Here is a 20,753-nt window from a genome sequence, read left to right on the forward strand (position 1 = left end):
TAGATTTGAGTTTGTTCACTGCGTGTATCTTCCCAAAGAGAGCCAACCCTACCATTAATTAAAGAGCTCTTCAGTCCTGCCTGACAATCTCAGCTGTTGGTGAGAACAGCTGGAATTAATATTGTCACCTTACCTCATCTGACTCTGGTTTAATATAAAATAAATGATCAAAACATTAGTTTCTTACAACTAGAAGTTAGGCTCGTTTGTTGCAAAATACAGCTGCAAACCTCACTGGTTTTGATGACATACCCCTGCTAGTGATCACTTAGAACGAAATAGGAGATCCATTGCTTAAATACTTATAAGATCTGTTCCTGCAGAAGTCTTGCTTTGCATGTTGCTGTCTCTCTTGCCTATCATCGTCAGCCCCATTACAGTAAGCAGTACAAACTGTACTTTCTTCCACATATCTCTCAAAATACCTCTTGTTATGAAGGCAGAATCAAGAGGAACACTTGATGCAGGTTATACTGTGAGCTCTGCCGCTGTATGATGAAGGAAGAAAAATGGATAAAGATTTGAATCCTGACTTCTAATGGCTGAATAGAAACAGAAATATGTTGTGGGGAAAAAACCTTCCGGACTAGATCTTAAGCTAGAAATAAGACCTTTGCACTGTGAAGTGTTCAAACTATGAAGTATAAACAAAGGATCCTTTTTAAAATTATTTTTAAAAGGTGTGTGGATTTGTATCCTCCCATCTCAAAGGAAACCCAAGTGTCAAATCTGAATGTTTCATTGTAGAATAATGGTAGACAACTATTTGCATGTGAACTTGAAATAAAACCACAAGGCGGGGTGGTGGTGTTGGAATGTAGCAAGTCTCTCAAGAGAGTGTTCTCTGCCAGTAAGAAAACAAGATGAGCCCTGAGCAGAGATATTTATTATCTCATATTGGGGGGTGGGGGGGAAGGGGCCAAATTCCAATCAGTGCTCATCTGAATCCCCCAAAGCTGTACGTGACAAAGAACTCTACTCCATTTAGACTTCATAAAAATCTTTTCATTTCTCACCAGCAAAAATGTGATTCTGATCATCGGCAGCCTCTGATAAATTCTGTGTTTGTGCTATCATATTTGTCATTTTACGAGCTGGTGCTCAGTGTAAAGATAGATATATCTAATACATGCTGATGTTTGTATTGGATTTAGCATGCAAAGGAGCAGTTCAAGAGATAAGGGCAACTGGCAGACTGCCATTTAGAGATGAAAAAATAATAATTCAAATATAATAAAATAGTTAGAAATATCCTGTATATAAGAGTAGAAAAATTCTTGTCTGCATTAATACCTTGCTGTTTCTGGGTTACTCTAAGTCCAATGTGTGTATTTGAAAAATGTATATGTTCAGTTGCATTGAAAGAGTTGGGTTTTTAACCACAGTGTAAGTGTCAGAGATGGATCGAGCTCCTTGGTGTGGGGGAGGGAGTGAAACTATTTCAGCTGCTCAGGTTTCAGAATTGTCTGCTAAGTTTTAGGCTTCCAGGTAACTGATGCAAAACACAGATAATGGGCTGGGCTGGGAGCGAGGAGGGTAAAGGTTATTAGTAGATCAGTCCTGAATGTGCATTTATTTCTGCTCTCAGCAGTCATAGCAGTCGCTGCTGCTTGCTGGGGATTTTGTTTCCCTGGGAGAGAAGGCTATCAGAAAAACAAACCTTTGGCAACTAGTACAGCTTGTCTGCTAAAAAGACAAAGCATGATGGTTGTGAGAAATACTACCTCCATGATGAGCATGTATGTTACTCCTGGAACCTGGCACTTCACTAGCTCTTCTATGAACACACAGGCTTCACAACCAACTATTTACACGTACCTGGACAGCTGGTGAGAAAAATTGTGCCATTACCTCCCCAAAAGATTCCAAATATGTTTGCTAGAGAAGGTCTGTATTGCTTGTAAGGTAAAGACTGCTTTTAGAATTCAGAAAAAAATCTTAAGTCTTGACTTGAATTTAACTAGCATATATTTCAGGGAGCCAAATTTAAGAGAATTAAAAATTAGTACTGAGAATACAGCTAATTCAGAAGCAAGGAAAGAATAATGTAATTTGCTCGTTTGAGTGACAATACAGATCATTTAACCTTTAGTTTTATAGTCCCTTCCCCCCGTATCAAATCTAATCTACCTACTAACTTAAGTATTCGCAAATGCCCTACCTCCTGTTTATCAAGCTGCATTAGTGTTCAGCACAGCCTCCCTAAACTGAGCACTGCACGCAGCGCTGCACCCAGGTGAGTGATGCTTGTGCAACGCAGGCGGTCATGTCAGCAGCTGCAGTGGAAAAAGCTATAAAAGCTGGCAGGGATGGGTTCCACAGCTGAAGACTTGTTTACCTTTCAGCATCACCCACCTAAGCTCACTTCACTGGAAACAACAGTGAGCTTTTTTCAGTCTATGCAAAATCCTGGCACGTATGCAAATGCAGTTCCACTCTCTGCAGACACACAGTAGCTCAGATCACACCACACAGTGTTGCTCTTCCAGTGCGAGGATGACAGAGCATCTGCACCAGCTGCGGGCCCTTTGAACACTCTGCCAGTGTCAGAGTTGTCATTCCACTCCACGGTGGTGGCTGAGAAGGAGGTGAAGGAAAGGTGTGGGGGTGGGTGGGAACTGAGCAAGAACTACAACTAGGAGGAAAGACAAAAGAAAGGATGGGAGGTGTGTGTAAGCTGGGAGAGGACTGCAAGTGTTGCTGTCATGCTGTAATTAACATTACAGATTTTAATTCAGGGCAAACGTGCCTTCCTGGTGCCACACAACCGTGTCCTCCATCACCTATGTAAATGTTTCCAGAACAACATAAAGTTCGTTTGTGGAAGAGATGCGCATTTAGAGTTTTCATCAGAAATATACATTTGTCTAAAAATGCAATCAAATTAATGGTTCAAAGTAAGCTGCATCAGTATATCCAGAGTGCTATGATTCCTGTGTCACTCAAATGATGAAGCTATCTGGAGCCAACTTAATCTATAACTGTTTCTGCTTCATTGCAGAGTTAATACCCTCCAGGTTCAGTAACTTATGACTAACAACTTGTTGGAAATACTGAAAATAGCTTATGGAAAGGGAAAAGAAAAGGGAATCAAAGGACACAATTTTCCAAAGCAGAGCTTCTGCAGGACCAAGGAGTTGTTGTCTGAAAGTTTGCTTTGGTCCTATTTCTAGTGAAAAATACTATGTAAAGGAAAACTGTATGGCTCACAAGATTAAAAAAACCCCAACTTTAAAGAGATTGTATCCTCGTTCTTCTACTTATCTGAACAGAAATACTTGTACCTTACTTAGTTCTCTCTGAAAAGAACTTTGAAACTAAGATGGACACCTATTGTTGTCTTTTACTTCTACAATAAGGGATGTCATTCGTTAGATAAAATGTCTTTAATGTCGCGTGTTGCTTTATTGATGTTATGATGATGAAGCATGTCCTTTGGTAGCTCAGTTGTGTTTACTGTATGAAAAAGTGAAACTGTTGTGGTAAATGAGAGCCATTAAGATGTCTTTAATCTGGGAACAATATTTGCCTCAAAAACTCTTTCATGTGTGTGGATTTGCCATGGATAGAAGTAGGAGGCGTGTTTTAGCTGCTGTTGATATATTGTTTTAATTGCTCTTTTCTTTCTCTGTAATTTCCTTTTCATGGGTCTGGGAATTCTTGGCCTGGTTTTCTAAGGAAACAAGGCTTATGCAATCATATGATTTGGATGTGGTCATGCATCTGTCTGTCCTGCTGTGGCAGCTTTTCAACCCACCAGCAAATTTTAACCAACTTGGAAAGTAGCAGCAGTCTGCAAGCAATTTATATTCTTATAAATTCATGAAAATCAAGAGCCCGTGGCTGAGGGGAGAGAGACTTTGAGTGCCCCTAACAAGGGAAAGCCCCTCTGCTGAGGACTCAGTTCTTATAAGACAGAAGAGATTCTGCACAACAGAAGCTATAACTATCCCAAATCCAAGAAAAATGTAACTTAAAATTCACACCCAGTTTACTACCAGTGAATTCAGCTCCCACATAATCCATAGCAAACCAGGCTCCATTAACCCCTCTGCTCACAGACCTGTTTGTTGTGCGTATGTGACCTTGGTCAGGGGGAAGGTAGATCCAAATGCCACCTGTGCATTACTAATACCCTGTATGTTTAGACTTATCTGGAATAGGTGTGTAGAAATAACCATTAAAATGCTGTATTTTATGCTGCTTCAAGCTTTCAGTTGACACTTCATGGCATAATAAATAGAAATGCATAAAAAGCATTTATAGAGACCTTTATTAAGTGTTCTGTTCCTGGGAAATCTGTTTGGAAAGTGGTCTGTTAGTATCTCCTTCCCCTCTCCCTTGCAACGGCACGCAGCTTTTTTACCTCTAACGAAGTTCAGCCAACACAAAAAAAGTGGTAGGCGTTCCAGGTCACAGGCATTGAGGTGGCTCAAACATTTTTGAGTGCTTTTGACAGACCAGAATTCATTTTGCAAACTTTCCCTTGTTATTCTTGGATGAACAAAGGTAGAAACACAGACTCCTTGCTGCGCTCTGTGCATCAGTTTTGTCTTGATGAGGATAACTTGTTGCTTCGTTTTTGCATAAATGAAACTGAGTCAAATCATCCTTTTGGCACGTTATTTCTGTTTGAATTCTCATTCTGTTGTTCAGCACTTCAACAGTTCTGAAGAAAATTAACCACAGTGACCCACCAGTTATTTTATGTTGAGCTACTGGAGTTTATTTTCCTCAGATGCTAAATGTATTGTCATGACATAAATCAAGTTAAAGAAAAGATGATATTTCTCATAAAATATTCTTTCATGTCTTACAGCGTTACAGGGCTGATAATTGTGAAGTTTTCCTATTATTTTCTGTACACAAAATTAGTGTTTCTACTATTACTTCCTTGTTGAGAAGTCTTAAAAGGGAAAACTTGAGAACATATTCAGTTTTATAGTATTTTATACCTGAAACAAAACTGCGGTTCTCACCTACTGCTGTAAGAAAGCTTGCACGCAGGAAACGTTTCCCTTTCATATTGCTCACCTCCCAGTTACAGTACTGATGGGAGGTAAGAACGTTCAGCTAGCAGTCATCTGGGGGGGTCTGGTTTTCTTTCACAGGTGGCAACTACAGATCTGTCACTATCTCTTGCTTCACTGAAATCTCTGGGCATGGATGGAAGCTGAGCTGAGACTGGGTTTTGTTCTGTGTATAGTTACTTTGTGTTTGCAAAGGACTGGAGATGTCACAACTTGTGTCCCTCCAACAATACTGCCAGTGTGCCAGAGGTAACTGGAGGTAAAACCACCCAAGTGGGCCACTTGTCAGAGGTGCGCTGCCAGCTCTGCTATCAGCTCCAGGTGACAATCAGGATTCAATGGCAAGTTACAGTCTGAAGGCTTCTTGACTGTGTTGCAATAGGATTACTTCATCTGTGCTGTAATATTTCCACCCCTCTCCATGAGGACAGCTTTCTATTTTTTGCTATTAGGGAAACCACACTGCCTGGAAAGATGTCTATATTAAGATGACACATTATATGCTGTTGGGAAATAGATTTGCATCTGATTGGCTTATTCTTAGAAGATTAGAGACTGACCATATATGAAAGTATTTCTTCATGTGTTGTTTCTTATGTTTAATATACAACTTGAAAAGGAAGGCTCTGCTAAAAGCTGTCTTCAAAAATGCTTAAAATCTTTCACAGGAATTGAATACAGGCAGGGAACGATGCCTGACCCCCAGATGTTCTTATAAAATGAAGTACTATGCGTAAAAGGATGCTTTTGGCACCTGTAGCTCTTTACCTTCTGTTTACAAAAGTGTCTCCTGGCTGGGCTCAGAAGAGCCTGCTGCCAATGGGAATATTAGTGCAACAGGAGGGAGAACAACTGGAAAGACCCAATATGTTCTTCTGCAATCGCAGGGATAGGGGCCTGCATTCTGCAGCCTCCCAGTCTCCTGGGAAAGCAGTTACCCTGTGATAGAGAGAGAGGGGAAAAAAAAAAACCCTATGAAGGCCTTTTAAGAGAAAGGGATAGGGACAGGTTTGCACTGCCATCTTCAGCCTCAGAAAAAAATGGAGGTCTTTCATGTAGTAGACAGAGCACCTGGTTATATGGGGTATCCCCAGCCTGCTTACAGCAGCCAGGGCAGAAACTCAGGCATGGGGACACCAAAGATCCTCATAGGAAAGGTGCTTCTACTCGTCTTCATACCATGCTGAACCACTCACCTGTCACATAGGGAAGAGATGCAGGGATTTCCTCCAGGCAGCCACTATAGGTGCTACAGAAAGAAAATGTATAACCCCTCCACGGTATGGCAGGACAACAAAAATATAGGAGGAAAGTAACAGGCAGTGAAGTAAGACTTGTGTTGGGGAGAGAGAAATCTGAAAAAATGGAGCTGCTTAGAGTCCTAAAAGGGAAAGTGAACACAGAGCAGAGAGAAAGGCTGGGAAGAGTGGGACAACATATCCCCAAGCCTGCAAGTGAAGTCTGAAAAATTGGTTGTGGGTTTCCCCTCAAATACAAACACCTGTTTCCTTAATGCAGCAACACAGCTTCAACTAGGGGTCAGAAGATACATAGTCTGGTAATGAAGTGCTTAAACAGCATTTAAGATTTTCCATTACATAGAAATACATATCCACCAGAGAAATGTATCATTATTATTGATTTAATTGCTGTCATGTTTTGCATCTTCAAAAATCTCTTGGTGACTTCTTGGAGAACGTGGAGCCCAAAGTACTCTGAGATTAGTGGGATATTTGAATTATTAACCCCTCCTGTTGCAATATCTGGAACAAACTCTTTTCTTAGGAGTTTACAAAGGACTCTACTGGAAATCCAAAAGTGTCTTACAAATACACTAACACTGCTTTACATAAAGCCACACATCTCTGGGAATCAAGCTGCAGAATGAACCATCACATTATTGTAAAGCTGAATAGCTTTAAATACAAAACGCTGAATTCCCAAAAGCTGCTATCAGTAGCCTTTCTGTTTTATGCGCTGTTAAACTTGTGTGCAACAGGCTGTCACTGAACATTTGTTCCACATTTTGCTGAATGAAGAATGAATGCAAGGCAGCTAAGGTACCTTCCCTGCTGAGAGTAAAGATGAACGAATTGGGAGCTGCTGCAGGGATTGAAAAGGAGAGGTTGAGGGCTACCAGCAGTGTGTGCTGCAGTGATGCTTATTTGGGGATTGTGGGAGAAGGAAGCAAGATACTGGAGCTCACTGAAATTGCCAGAGCTATTATATAAGCCATTAACAAAAACCCCAAAACCACCACAACAACAAAAAACCCCACTCTAAGCTGTTAGCTATGTGGACTATACTGCTAAGGGGCAGGGGGAAGTCCTCATTTGGTGTGTATCTTGCAACTGGGAGAAGTTTGATAATGGATGCATGGATGCTCTCAGAAGACAATCAGTAATAGCTACCAGGCTTTACTATCAGCCTCGAGTCTGGCTAGGCACAAAGCATGTGTGAACTGCATCACCTAATCACACTAGCCATGAAGCCACTCCTTTAGCTGAGTATCACGTGGGACCTGCATCAAACCTGTCGGATAAAGGACTCTGACCTCTTTTACTAATAATCCAGCACCCTTTACACCCCTAGGTCTACTTACCTCGGAACTCTGTGGTAAAAGCTGTTGAGGAAAGATTGGTGAAACTTTCTGAAAAGAAAGATGGCATTAAAGTAAGCATGCTGTCAGGAGGGATTAAATTTGGGCTGGTGAAATGTGCCTAAAACCTGTTCTGGAGACAGAAATCTTCTATGTACCAGACATGCTTAGCATGGTTGATGCCAGCATAAGTGTATCCTGTCACATCGGTATGCCTCTTTCTTCACCTCGCTGAGTGAGGCAGCTATGATACTGCCACAAGGACACACCTAGATCCAGTTGTCACTCTTTTTTAAGTGGCTTTGCAGTCCAAATGACCTCCTGAGTCAAAGTCATAATAAATAGAAGATCACTACTTGTCTTTTTATAAGAAAGAAGGTGTATTTTGCATTCAGAGTCTTCCAGGTTCTCCTAGTCCCTTGGTGTGGTACAGCAGGGACCACGGTGGATGTGTCCATACATCACTGAGGGGCTCATCCAGGCAGAGAGAAGAAGAGGGGCTCCATCTAATGGTTTAAGAACTCCTGTTCCAAATAAAAAAAAAAAAGTGAGAGGAGCCTCAGGCCAGCCTTGCTCAGGTTTCTGAGGCTTTGGAGATACTGAACCGTCAAATGATGAGCAGTCAGATTTGCTGAAGACTACCACTGGTCAGGGTGTGCTCCCATTTAGACAGCCATCCTATTTTATTATTTATTTCACCAAATACTGTGACTCATTTTTGAGCCTGATACTTGACAACTGAAATAATTCACCTCAAATATAAGCTAAAATTTGGATGCATCATACCAGATTTTAATTTTGAAAATGAGAGTCCAGCTAGTTATGTGTGGGCTTTTGAGACCTGAATTCCAAAGTGCTGCAGTCACAGCAAAATTAAATTCACTCATCTTCATCTGTCAAAGCAAATCTTAAAATATTAGTGAAACTATTTGAAACTGAAAATATCAAAATCTGTGGATATTTATTTTTAAAAAGTTTGATTTTATTGTGAATATTTTTGCATATACATAGATATAGGTTGTGCAGCTTTATGTGTACGTCAGTTACTAAGCCAGGTCTGACCAAGTTATTTTGTGTGGTGGGAACAGTATTATGAAAATTATTTATTTCCAAGTAGGAAACAAAACTGGTCAGGAGCCATATATTTCCTATCTCAGCTCTATATGTATGAAGGCTTTATTAATAGGTTTCAACTTTTTTTCAATTTGTAACCTTCCCTTGTATTTTAGGAAAATACATATATATAAGGTAGTATTTCAAAGGAAGAAAGCCTTCTGCAAAACATGGTTTTATAATTAACTGGTGCTCGCTCTTCTTGCCTTTCCAAAATGCCTCCTTGAATTACAGCATCACAATAGGGATATGAAACTGTAAATGAGGGTGTCATCTTAGAATCTACCCACTTCTCACTATGCAGTTCACCAGCTGGTTTGTACATCCATGTTTTCATTTATTCTTCTACCAATGTCTGTATCTAAGAAATTATGAAAGCTTTTCTTTCCCTCTGGTTGGTCTGCAATATTCTCTATAATGCACTTAATGAGTGCATTTAAAATTAGTGACTTCTATCAGTAACTAAGGATATGTCGGGCTGGACAGAATGCAGCACAGAACATATAAGCTAAACACAGAGGGAGGAAGAAGAAAATTGCAGTAATTACAGTCATCCACTCTGGCAAGCCATTTAGCATCACTGGCAGATTTCATTCATGTGATCTTGTGGGCAACCAGATGGAAAAAGTGGCATTGATTTTCATGACTTCCACCTCCAGAGTTTGTGAACAAAATCCCCTAACAGCATGAAAAATCCTGCCGCTGCCACTGTACCTGCAGCTAGCTCTCCAGTAGGCAGAGGAGCTGCCACTGCAGCTGGGAACTTAAATTATAAGGGCATCTGACATGCATCCTCTTTCTCTCTACTGCTCTTCTTTTTCCAGTCTCTGTTTCCTCACGCTCTGCTGCTCTTTCTCATTTCATCTTTCCAGCTATGAATCTGTCTTTATTGAACATGCTATATGCCAGTGAAGAAGTAACACCTTTAATTCAAAATTCAAATTAACTCCACAGCAGTGCATATGGATCCTGAATTTGGCAGGAATTTAGATGAGATCTTGAAAGTTCCATTACATAAAATTTGGGGGTGTAAAGTTCTTCCGTTTCACCAATTCATCCTGTCGATTCTTCCTATTTACAGTTGTGGCTGTGTGAAAATAGATTCAGTGTTAAGTTTAGGTGTCCACTTACTTCCATTGATTTATCGCTTAAGGATGTCTGTAAATTTGGTTGCTTAAAGCTTTTTCTCAAAATGTTGAATTTCAATTTAAAAAAACATTATGTTTATCATAAGGTTACTGAAAATATAGTTTAGCCTTTTAACCAAGTATTATAGGAAACTGTTTGGTTAGTATTAAGAGAATTTCTGAAGGCTAGATCTAACTGGAGTGTTTGGCAGATGTTTTTTCAGATGGGTGTTTGAAGGAAGTAAGACCTATAGTCCTGCAGTTTGTCCATCTGCTGGATTCCTTTCCCTAATGATGTTTGAATTTGCTGACAAGTTACAGCTATATTTGACAGATAGAGAGACTTTGAGAACATGAAGTTCCTGGAAGCCTCATGAAAACCAGCAGCTGGTCAGGAGAACAACCCAGATTGATGCCACCCCACTTAATGGCAGCTAGTCCAACTAGTCCCGGACATGTGCTTAGCTCCAAGGTGGAGAGCTGTAAGGGATGCAGAAGGGCAGTGGGTGATGCTTTGTGTGCTGTGGTTGGGAGGGGAAATGGGCATCTGGGAGCACTGGGAAAACAGGCAGAGTTAATCTATAGGAAAAAAATGGGCAGGGAACAGATGGCCACAGTCCATCTGCTCAGAAAACAACTTGTTGGCTTACAAAGTAGTTCATATTTAAAACCAGCAGGATTCATAGAATCATAGAATGGTTTGGGTTGGAAGGGACCTTAAAGATCATCTAGTTCCAACCCCCTGCCATGGGCAGAGACACCTCCCACTAGACCAGGGTGCTCAAAGCCCCGTCCAGCCTGGCCTTGAGCACTGCCAGGGATGGGGCACCCACAGCTGCTCTGGGCAACCTGTGCAGCGCCTCACCAGCCTCACAGTAAAGATCTAACTTGAATGTACCCTCTTTCAGTCTAAAGCCATTCCCCCTTGTCCTATCACTCCATGCCCTTGTAAGAAGTCCTTCTCCAATTTCCTGCAACCCCCTTTAGGTGCTGGAAGGCTGCAATAAGGTCTCCCTGGAGCCTTCTCTTCTCCGGGCTGAACAACCCCAACTCTCTCAGCCTGTCTTCATAGAAGAAGTGCTCCAGCCCCTTGATCATCTTCATGGTGCACCTCTGGACCCAATCCAAGAAGTCCATGTCCATCTTCTGTTGGGGGCCCCAGAGCTGAACGCAGTACTCCAGGAAGAGGGTATGTGATGACAGAAGTATTCTGTGTGGCCTTATTCCCCTAGCCTTTACAGACTAATTATCCAGAGGTGAGACATGGTTGTCTCAGGCACACTCCTCTGGCAAGAAACTTCACGTCATTAATCTCATGGACAGAATGCTTCTGCAGTTGTGGTCTCTCTCCGAGTACCTCACAGGCAGGCAATTGCCTGTATGCTGTTTTTAGAGCAATGTCAGGGTGTCCCTATGTTCCCCAGCAGCCAAACTTACGCCAACTCTTCACATGCAAAGTTGAAAATTAATTGCAAGGACAGGATATTTAAGGCTTTCTGTGAAGTATTCAGTATAGCAGCCCAAGGTGTTGACATGTCTGCCTCAAACAAATAAAAGCCACCTGTGATAACTTCCATTGCTTACCATGAAGCTGTAGCCCAGCTGCCAAGACAGAGGCAGCTCTGCTTAAGCAGAGTAAAGTCCGGAGAAATAATAATTGGACATGTGACTAAAACATTTTCAGTTGCTATAAACTCATCTGTAAACAGCGGAACTCAGAAATAAAGAGAGCATGCACCTCATTAAATAAAATGAGATAAAAATAAATAATGTTCAATATACTATAACGAAACTATGCAGTACCTGGCTTTGAATACACAAATCACATTATGAAAGCACTGTACTTTTTCTGCATGGATTTCCGGCTATAGACTCTTCACATTTTAATGAGTGAAAAGTTTCACATAGTGAGAGAATATGCATTTGATAAACCAAAATATCCTGGTAACCATTCTGATTGGAAGTATGAAGAGCAGTCTGTCAAATTCTCCTTCCTTATCTCTTGGTTGAAAATCTTTTCTATGTTTGCCAAGAAAATATACTAGTACGTTACCACCTGGTAAGTAAATCTTCCACTGACTCACTTTCAAAATATATATATTGCCTAATAATAATTTAAGCTCTCAGTAGTAACTGTTGGGACTCCTCACATATGTTTTTGTAATAGTTTTAAAAATAATTCAGGATTAAAAACTGCTGGATCCCTACTGTCTGTCTGGGAAGAAGGTTATAAAGAATGTTACTGTGTTCCAAGTGATGGTGCCAACAGGTACATGCAGAGAGGATAACAAAACGTATAAAATATGTTCAGGCTATGGGGAAGAAAAAAAATGCGGTTTTATACTGTGCATTTTAGTATGTGCTAAAAAACAATTTTTATACAATATTTTGTGTGCTGTGTCATCTTAACTATTCACTAGGGAACAAGATGAGCCTTAATAATTAGAAAAGCTCCTTCTCATATAGGAACTTTTCTATCCATCTGTGCTCTATCCTGTGGGAAGAATTCTTAGCTGCTGTTTCTTTTTAAAGAAATTCAAGTAAGATCTCTGATCTGTAGGATGTATTGCTACACAAATCTTTCTTTTTGGCCTTTCTCCTTGTACCGTTGCATCCCATTGTAAAGGAAATTTTCAGTATACACAGCTCTAGTTATCTACATGGAGATCTCAGCTGCTCCACCCTAAATATATAAATCCCTCACCACTCATTTGTTTTCAGCAAGGTCCACAGGCTAGGCTACAAATGAACACCACATAAGCAGAACTTTTTTTTTGTCTCCACCTTTTAAAAATATTTATTCCTACATTCTAGCTGACGTACAAATAAAACTTAAAAATGTATTTGCCCTTTTGGTACTAACATGTTTGGATGCCCCAGTGAGGACTGTGACATAACAAACCAGAAGAAACACTTGTGACCTTAAGTATTTTGAATTTTAATTTAGAAATTGGTGTAATACATGAAATTGACTCATAATTTATCTTACTGTTCATGTTACCACTGCAGGTGTTCTAGTAGAAACTCTAGAAATTGTAAAAAAATATTTCTAGGGATCTTAAAAAAAAAAAAAAAGTCTAGTCTTTCTTTCACTTCAACATTGGCTCAAATCAACATTATCAGAATAAAATGAAGACTCAAAGCAGGAAGTAATTTTCTTTAGGATAATCCAAAAATGTTTACATGGTAGAGTGTGTACATGATTCGAATGTAGGAATCTGGCTTCACCTCCTCCTCCTGAGCAGTCACTTCTCTCAATTGACTTGTGAGCTGTTTTGCACACCACAGGTTACAGAATGGAAGTGCCAAACACTAATTATAATTATGTCCCCATCTGTAAATGAAGAGTGCTTCTGGAGAATTTGCTCTGCCATCCTCCTTTCCTTCATTCATACCATTCAGCAACATAAAAGTGACTGTCTCGTGTGGTAGCTGGGCTGATGAAGGATTGACTCCAGTAATTATGCTCTGAATCTCTTGATAAGGGGTTGTCTCCTCACTGACAAAAGGGAGACTTTCTCAGAAACAGCTGCTGTGATTTTTGAGTGCAGGTATCAGTCTTGTCCTGCCAGCCCACTCAAACAGAACATTAATAGTTTAGTCTATTAAAATCTACGTTTGCAAGTCTCTGTGAGCAGAACTCCCTGGTGTGAAATAATACAGCTCATTACCAGGAGACAACCTGTCTATACCCTTCTCCATTTTGGAGGGAGATTACCCATAGTAATTCACAGGTACTTTATCCCACCTACAAAATGACACGTTGTAATAGTCTCTTATATAATGTAATTATACCTTGGTTCATATTGCATAAAATTATGAAATTCAAACTACTGCTGGGAAACACCTTTCTCTGACATTAAAACTAAAATGCTTCACAGTAATACTAAGCTACAGGGCATAGTTGAGTTAAAAAAAGGAAAAATAGTGAAATGGAAGGAAGTAGAGAAAGTTTCAGGAACAGTGCGACTAGAGAAGAAATAGGAGTTGCCTCAAAGCACTAGAGCAGGTCCAAGGAGATTCCTGCTGCCTTTGCAGGAGTGCAGAACGCCCTATTGAGAATCTAGTCCTGATGTCACTGTAGCTGTGCTTATGATCTGCTCCAACATTGGAGATGTTTGTCTCTAGTACCAGATGCTGGCTGGTAGATAGAAGATGTTTGTCCTTTATTTACATATTTACAATGCACCAATAAATTATATTAAACATACCATTTATCCACAAATCTCAACAGTTTTGTCCCGAGGAGAAAGTAAACTTTTACATATTCTTGCCATAGGCTCTGTACCAATTTTGCAATTAAGCAGCTATTCCAGCTGACAGAAGATAGAGAGATCTCTGGCAACTCCTCCTCCTGCTGGAGCTGAAGCCAGGCTGAGCAGGTGTTTTATACCTCTTCCCCTCTGCAACCGAGTGAAAACATTCTCAGTCTCATCCAAAGGCAAGAGAGCAAATGTTTTCTGTCGTGTAACTCATATGTCAGTGTGTTTCAGTACTCATACAACAGAAATAAAACAATGCTCAAGTTGAAAATATCCAACAAAAATCAGAACTCACAATTCAGTTTCACTGTTGGTATGATATCCTCTGGAATCAGAGTACCACTAAGCTGTGCTCAGTAAAACTGAAACTCAAGGGTGACTGTAGCTGACCAGTAAACAACTGATAAACAAACTTGCTTGGAAAGCCTGTTCCATATGACATAGAACTGTTTACAACGAATGAAACTGAAATGACTGAAATGCAAAATCGTAGTATAAAATAGTATTTAAGAGTATAACAGTTTAAACAGGGAGTTAGGAGTGGTGATGCTCTCTTTTCAAATGGAAGTATCATGGAGTGCCCTAGTACTATGCTAAATAAGACAGCTTAGCAGTCAAATTCTGGATGAAAAGGGAGAGTGGGATTCATCACTCACTCTGGCAAGAAGTCCTAGCTCATAAGAAAGCTGCATAATTAATGCTATATATTTTAAAGCTGTGAATCGCAATTCCTATGTAAGCTTTGGAAATGGAAGAATGTACCCTGGCAATATTCCTGAGGAGGCAGGGAGGGCACTCACTGAGACTTACGTATATGAAGTAAGAAATTGAGAGTCAGGGATCTGAAAGATAAACATATACCAAAAGGTTATGTCTTGTCCTTTAGTGGAAGTTATGGGGGCTTATTTGACAGGCAGAATCTAATGACTCGTAAGTTAACTTACAACCCTAAATGTAGCAATTGCTGAGAACCAAGTTAAATACTTTGATTTTGCTTATTTTTAGTTTTAAAAAATATTTCCCAAGCACATATTTTAACATTGAGAACCACATTCACACCGGTTGTCCAAAAAAATGCATCGTCATCAGAAGAGATCCAGATGTGGCTGTTTCTCTAATCACAATTAACTGACAGCTTATAAAAGCCATCATCTTAAGAAAACACTGACATTTGAAAAAGCTTGGGATCAAGAAAAGAGCCCCAGGGAGTAGTTTAGGGCTCCTCACTCTACTAGAAATAAAATCAGCAGAGGAAGTGAAAGACATATAATTAGAAAACTGAGTCTTGAACCAGACAAACCCTCTCCTCCTGTATGCACAGTCTACTGCGAAGCTGTAAAAGCTGTTTACACTAAAAATTCAGTATCATCTAAGAATCTATATTCAGTATCATCTGGAATCTATAGTTCAGGTTTTCACAGCCACTTGATGGATTTAGACTTTACGTCTTACATTGCAACAGAGCGAGTGGTGCCAGCTCTTGTGCTTTGATTATTAGTCTCTTGCTATTTGGTGTCTCCTAGGAGCCAAGAAAACATAAGAAAAGCTTTCGTCTAATATTATATTTATATAATTGCATATTATATGTATGTACTCATATTTAATCTGTGGCCCTCCTGGCTGTGAGGAAAACCTTGACGGGGAAACCCGCATCCATCATTTAGGCAGTCAGAGAACATTTGGTGAGATAACTGTCTTAAGTACTGAATAGTGTTTTGCATTGGTTTTACTGTATGCCTTCCTTGCTGTCTCAGTAAGGAAAGCTAATCTGCTCTGATCTCTGTCCTGCCACGTCTAGGCCATCACCGGAGCTGCATTTTCTACTTGTAGCAATACCCTGAATATCTTTATCTTCTGGTATGGTTCCTTCCATGACTCCACTGCAGGCATCAGTTGTTCCTCACTGACAGCTCTCTCTCTAGGTCTTAGACTTTGGTACTATCATGCCTCCCAGAACCAGGAGAGCCCTCCAAAGTTTTAACACAGGATTTGTTTTCTAGTAAAACCACTACGTGCTCAAGTACCTTCATGTACAGGAAGGACTAGGAAGGATTTTTTCTCTTTCTGCCTTTTTTTCAGATAAACAAAGACTCTGGGGAGAACTACTGTCTCTCTCTGGAAATGTTTTTCATGATCCAGAATTTCTCTATTTATTTTCTGCAAATGAAAGCTTATAGTCACAGATTTTATTTACCAACCCCTCACCCCCCCCACCCCCCCCCAAACCAACCAACCAACCAACCAACCAACCAAATAAAACCCAAACAAAAACAAAACAAAACTTTTAAGGATAGGACTCAGGTAAAACAATTCAGGTATGACTGAGTTTTCAGTGAGCCTGATGCAACAGCTTAAAACATAGACAGCCCACTTTATTTTCAGTGAAAATTCTTTTAATCTCTAAAAATACCCTGTGTATTGTGTGACCCCCATTGAGTACAAACTCAGAGGAGTTGAATGCACTGCTCTGATATCACAAATCTGGCTGATTATCACAAACCCAATTATAACCAACAGCTGACCTGACAGTCAAGATCAACACTAGTCTGATCAGCAAAGCCTCAGAATATCCACTTACTGGCATTGCACACTGATGCCTAAATAAATGTGATGCAGTGACCTGGTCAGATGATGCTAAAGCATCTTAAACTCAGAAATCCTGATAAATGCTCTCAGGAAGGCCTGAAGTAGCTAAAAAGGAAAAAGATCTAAGCAGGCACAAGAGAACTCTTCCCTAGATAATGGGGTTTTTTTAATGCAATGCTACCTGGAAAGCATCACAGATAGATTAAAGCGAACCCTTCAAAACTGCTCTCCTACTTGCCATCCAAGAATGAAAGCTGAACATGTGAAAAGTGCTAACTTGCAGGTGGATGCTCAGCCGTAAGTTAGCACCAGCAGACCTGACTCCTGGCCAACTGCTCTGCCGGCTTGCAGGAAAATGGTTCTAGCAAGGGCCCTTATCCCAAACTTCATGCAAGAGCCATCATGAACACAGGTTACAGGAAATATCAGTTCTGTTATCAGCATGAGGGAGTCAAGTGCTTTAATATTAAATGTCAGGAAAACTTGATTGAGCAGCTTACTCATCTGAAAATGAGTCAGGGAAATTCCTGTGGTGCATATGAGTGGAAACTGGGAATCCCTATCGCAAAGAGCTCTCATGGCATATATTTCAATATTACATTTATTGCCATTGTTGACTGTGGGATGGGAAAAAAAGGAACGGTGAGGAGTTGCTTAACTAGAATTCATGAGTACATGAGTAATGTCATACAATCGTGTTATATTCTCATTACCTCCTTGGTTAAAATTACTTATTTCACTGGAAATTACCAAGGGTAAGATATGAGTCATAATCAGCGCAGGAGAAATAAGCTAATGAGAAAGTACCCATTGCTGAAATGTCTTTTTGCCTACACAAACAGGAATAACGTGATATTTCTGTGCAGCAGTTGTTCACACAACAATAATCTTGCTTCTTGAAGACGCACGCCTCGCACCCGCTCCGCCCGCGTTATCACCCGAACTTTAAGTTTTCCTGATCTGATGCGCAAAGAGCATGAGGAATGGGTCCTTCCCCCCGGCTGGTCACGCTGTCCTCTAGTCGCGACTGAACGCCCAGGACCGGGACGCACCTGCCCGGGGGGGGGCGGGGGAAGGGGCAGCGGGGGCTGTTCCTTGGCAGGAGCCGGACAGAACGGCAAACGCCACCTCCCTGCCAGGGACGCGCAGCCACATCCACATCGAGGACAGCGGGCCCGGGGCAGGCCCCTCCCGCCCAGGCGTTACCGCTGAGGCCGTGTGCCTTCACGGCGCTGAGGACGCGAACCGAGGCGGCGTCCCGCCGGGCCCGCCGGTTACGTAACGCCTCCCGCAGGGGAGCGGAGCCGCGGCGACCGCGGCGGGCAGCTCCGCTGGCCCCTCGGAGTGGGCGGACAACGCTCCTGCGGCCCCTCCAGCCGCCGAGCCAAGCTCCCCGGGCCCCGGCCGCCGCTCCCGCAGCCTGCCCGCCCCCGGCCTCCGGCGGGAAGCGAGGGCAGAGGACGGGCAGCGGCTCGGCACCGGCCTCGCCGCCCCAGCGGGCATGCGCAGCCGTGGGGGCGCAGCCGTGGGGGCGCATGCGCCTCCCGGGCCCCCGCCAGCGCGCCGGGCGTGCGCAGAGGCGGCGGGCAGGCAGCGGCTGAGGGAGGGCGGTTGGCGGCGGCGGGCGCTGCCGGAGCCCCGTGGGGCGGGCGGGCGGGCAGCGGTGCGCCCCGTGCCCCGCCGCGGCACGGCCCAGTGGGGGCTCCGGCGGCGGCCGAGTGGCGCCGGGGGCCGCCGGGCCGGCAGCGCCCGAGCCAGGCTGTGCCCCAGTTTGTGTCCAATCAGAGAGTGAAGTGTGTGCACCGAGCGGGGCGGCAATGCGTAAACAAGCCCCGGGAAACTCCTCCGCCCCCCGCTCTCCCCTCCGCGCCGCTCCCGCTCGCTCCCCGCGCCTCCCCGCAGCCGCCCCCGCCGCCCGCCAACAAGTCCGGCGAGGCGCGCGTTCCCGCCGCCCAACCGCCTCAGCCGCCCTCCCCTCCCCCCGCCCGCCCGCCCGCCCGCCCAGCCGGCGCCGCCCGCGCTGCCACACGCACCCCACTCCCGCACACGCCCGCGGGTGCCCGCGGCCTCCCGAGGGGGAAGGTAAGGGTCCCGCCGGGCCGGGCGGCGGCAGGGGCGGGCGGGGGCCGCCGGGCGGGCGGGTAGGCGGCGGCGGGGTGCGGATGCGCGGGGAGGGGGGGGGATCATGTGTCATAACAAGTTGTTGAACGTGACATTGCTCTTGAACTGCGCTGCGGCGGCGGCGGGGAGCGGGGCCGCGGGGGGCAGGGGCCGCCGAGTAACTTTCTCCTCAGATACGCCGCGGAGGAGGGAGGCGGCGGCGCGGGCAGGGCGGCGGTGTTGGCTGCCGGCGGGGACCGCGGAATGCGCCCGGGAGAGGCTGATGCCGTCCGCGATGCTTGTGGCTTCCTGAGGGGGACGGCGCGCAGCGCGGCTGGGTGACGAGCGCTTCGCGTCTGGCTGCTGCGGGAGCCGTTGCCACCCCTGCGGGGATTTTTCTAGCAAGGCGCCTGGGCGGCTAGTTAGCGAGGAGTAGGTTCTGGTCCAAAGCATCTGTTCCTGCGGGTAATCATCCCTGGCTAATGCTCCGTGGCAGTTTGGCCCGCTTCCGTCGTGATTAGCTTGGCTTATTATATAAGATGTCACCGGAGGAGGAGAGGCGCAAACCCTCGGTGTGAGGGGCACAGGCCGGCCCGCCGCGCCCTCCCGCAGCAGGTCGCGGCGCTGGGGGAGCGCCCCGGCCCCGGCCCCGGCCCGCGCAGGGCGGGAGCTCTCCTCGCTGCCCGCCGGTGGAGCACGGCAGCTCCTTGTGCACGTGGTTGGGTGTGTTTCCCAAACCCCTGAGCAGAAGCATAACCTGCGCTGGTTCCTCTCCGCGTGCCCTTCTCTCTCCCGGGAGCAATAAACATTTGAGCATAGCAAAGTTTAAGAACTTGATTTTTGCTTCCTTTATGTGCATGTTTAGTATGTTAGTATGATCTGGGGACGATTGAATGAATCATCAGTTCCATGGAATAAAAGCAAGTGAATCATCTCTCATACACACACATACAACCGTGCGGGAGCATAGTTGTTACTGTAGATAGTGAAAGGTTAGCGTCGGTTTCTGATACGCAGTGGGATGTAAGAAGCATAGACAGCGCTCAGAAACCTAGCAGGTTTCCTGGGGCTACTTTGTGAACTGTGAAAGTTTTGCAACACTCGCTTGCAGTTTTTCCTGGCTCAGTGGTTGAATGATAACTTCCTTCTGTATCAACTTGCTACCCTTTATTTTACCAAAATTCTCAGAAAGGTGCTGTTAATGGCAAGATTTAATTTGCTGTGTTATTCAAAATGTATTAATTTAAAATAAAATTTAAGAAAAAAAACCCCACCACCCACCAAAAAAACCTCCTAAACATAAATGATATTGCACTACGCCTATACACTGAAGTCAGAGACAGATCCCAGACGCTTTTAATCTGGGATTCGTTTTGCTTAGTTTTGTTAGGCAAAAATACTTAGTCTCTGTTAGAGTAAAAATATATAAATACATATTTGGAAACAAATTAAGGCAGTTTATTTAATAAACATGTTAGGGTTGTACCTAGATACTCTTCTGTTCTTGATCCTCTTGCCTTTTGCTGTGTTAAATAGGATTGAGGCTGGGTCCTGTGTATAGTTTTTCTTTCAACTCTGATTTGGTTCCAAAGTGGAATTTCCATCCTCCACGTTTTCTTGACGTGTCTATCTCTACCTGTACAGAGGCAGAACTATGAATTTTAAGAGATTAATTCCTCTTCTTTTTCTCAGCATACCTGCCACTTGAGAAATGAAGTCGCTGTTTACAACAAGGAAGTAGTGCTTTATACATACAAGCACTTGGGTTTACAGTATATGAAGATCTTTGCATGGTCTGCCTCCTTTGGCATCAGGTATCCTTAATCTTGCTGCCTCTGTTTTCTACCTGTAGTCGTTCTCCAAACAGGAATGGAGGAATGAATCAGTCATGGAAAGGGTTGGTTTGGGTAATTGTTACTTTTGGGGAGAAAAGGCG

The 20,753-nt window shown here is 43.4% G+C and overlaps 1 protein-coding gene across 5 annotated transcripts in view; it reads left to right on the forward strand.

Annotated features, from left to right (window-relative positions):
* The window catches only part of PCGF5 (polycomb group ring finger 5), a 100,506-nt gene that overhangs the window by 10,918 nt on the left and 68,835 nt on the right, over positions 1 to 20,753 (forward strand). For 2 of the 5 annotated variants that reach the window (XM_055799896.1, XM_055799930.1), the window contains exon 1: positions 18,665 to 18,799. The exons of 2 other annotated variants lie outside the window; for them this stretch is intronic. The gene's annotated coding sequence lies outside the window, so the exon portion shown is untranslated. Of the gene's footprint in view, positions 1 to 18,664; positions 18,800 to 20,753 lie in introns of those variants that run through there. One more of the 5 variants, XM_055799902.1, reaches the window with a different exon arrangement.

This window comes from Falco peregrinus, chromosome 1 (genome assembly GCF_023634155.1).
Source record: "Falco peregrinus isolate bFalPer1 chromosome 1, bFalPer1.pri, whole genome shotgun sequence".
Lineage (NCBI taxonomy): Eukaryota > Metazoa > Chordata > Aves > Falconiformes > Falconidae > Falco > Falco peregrinus.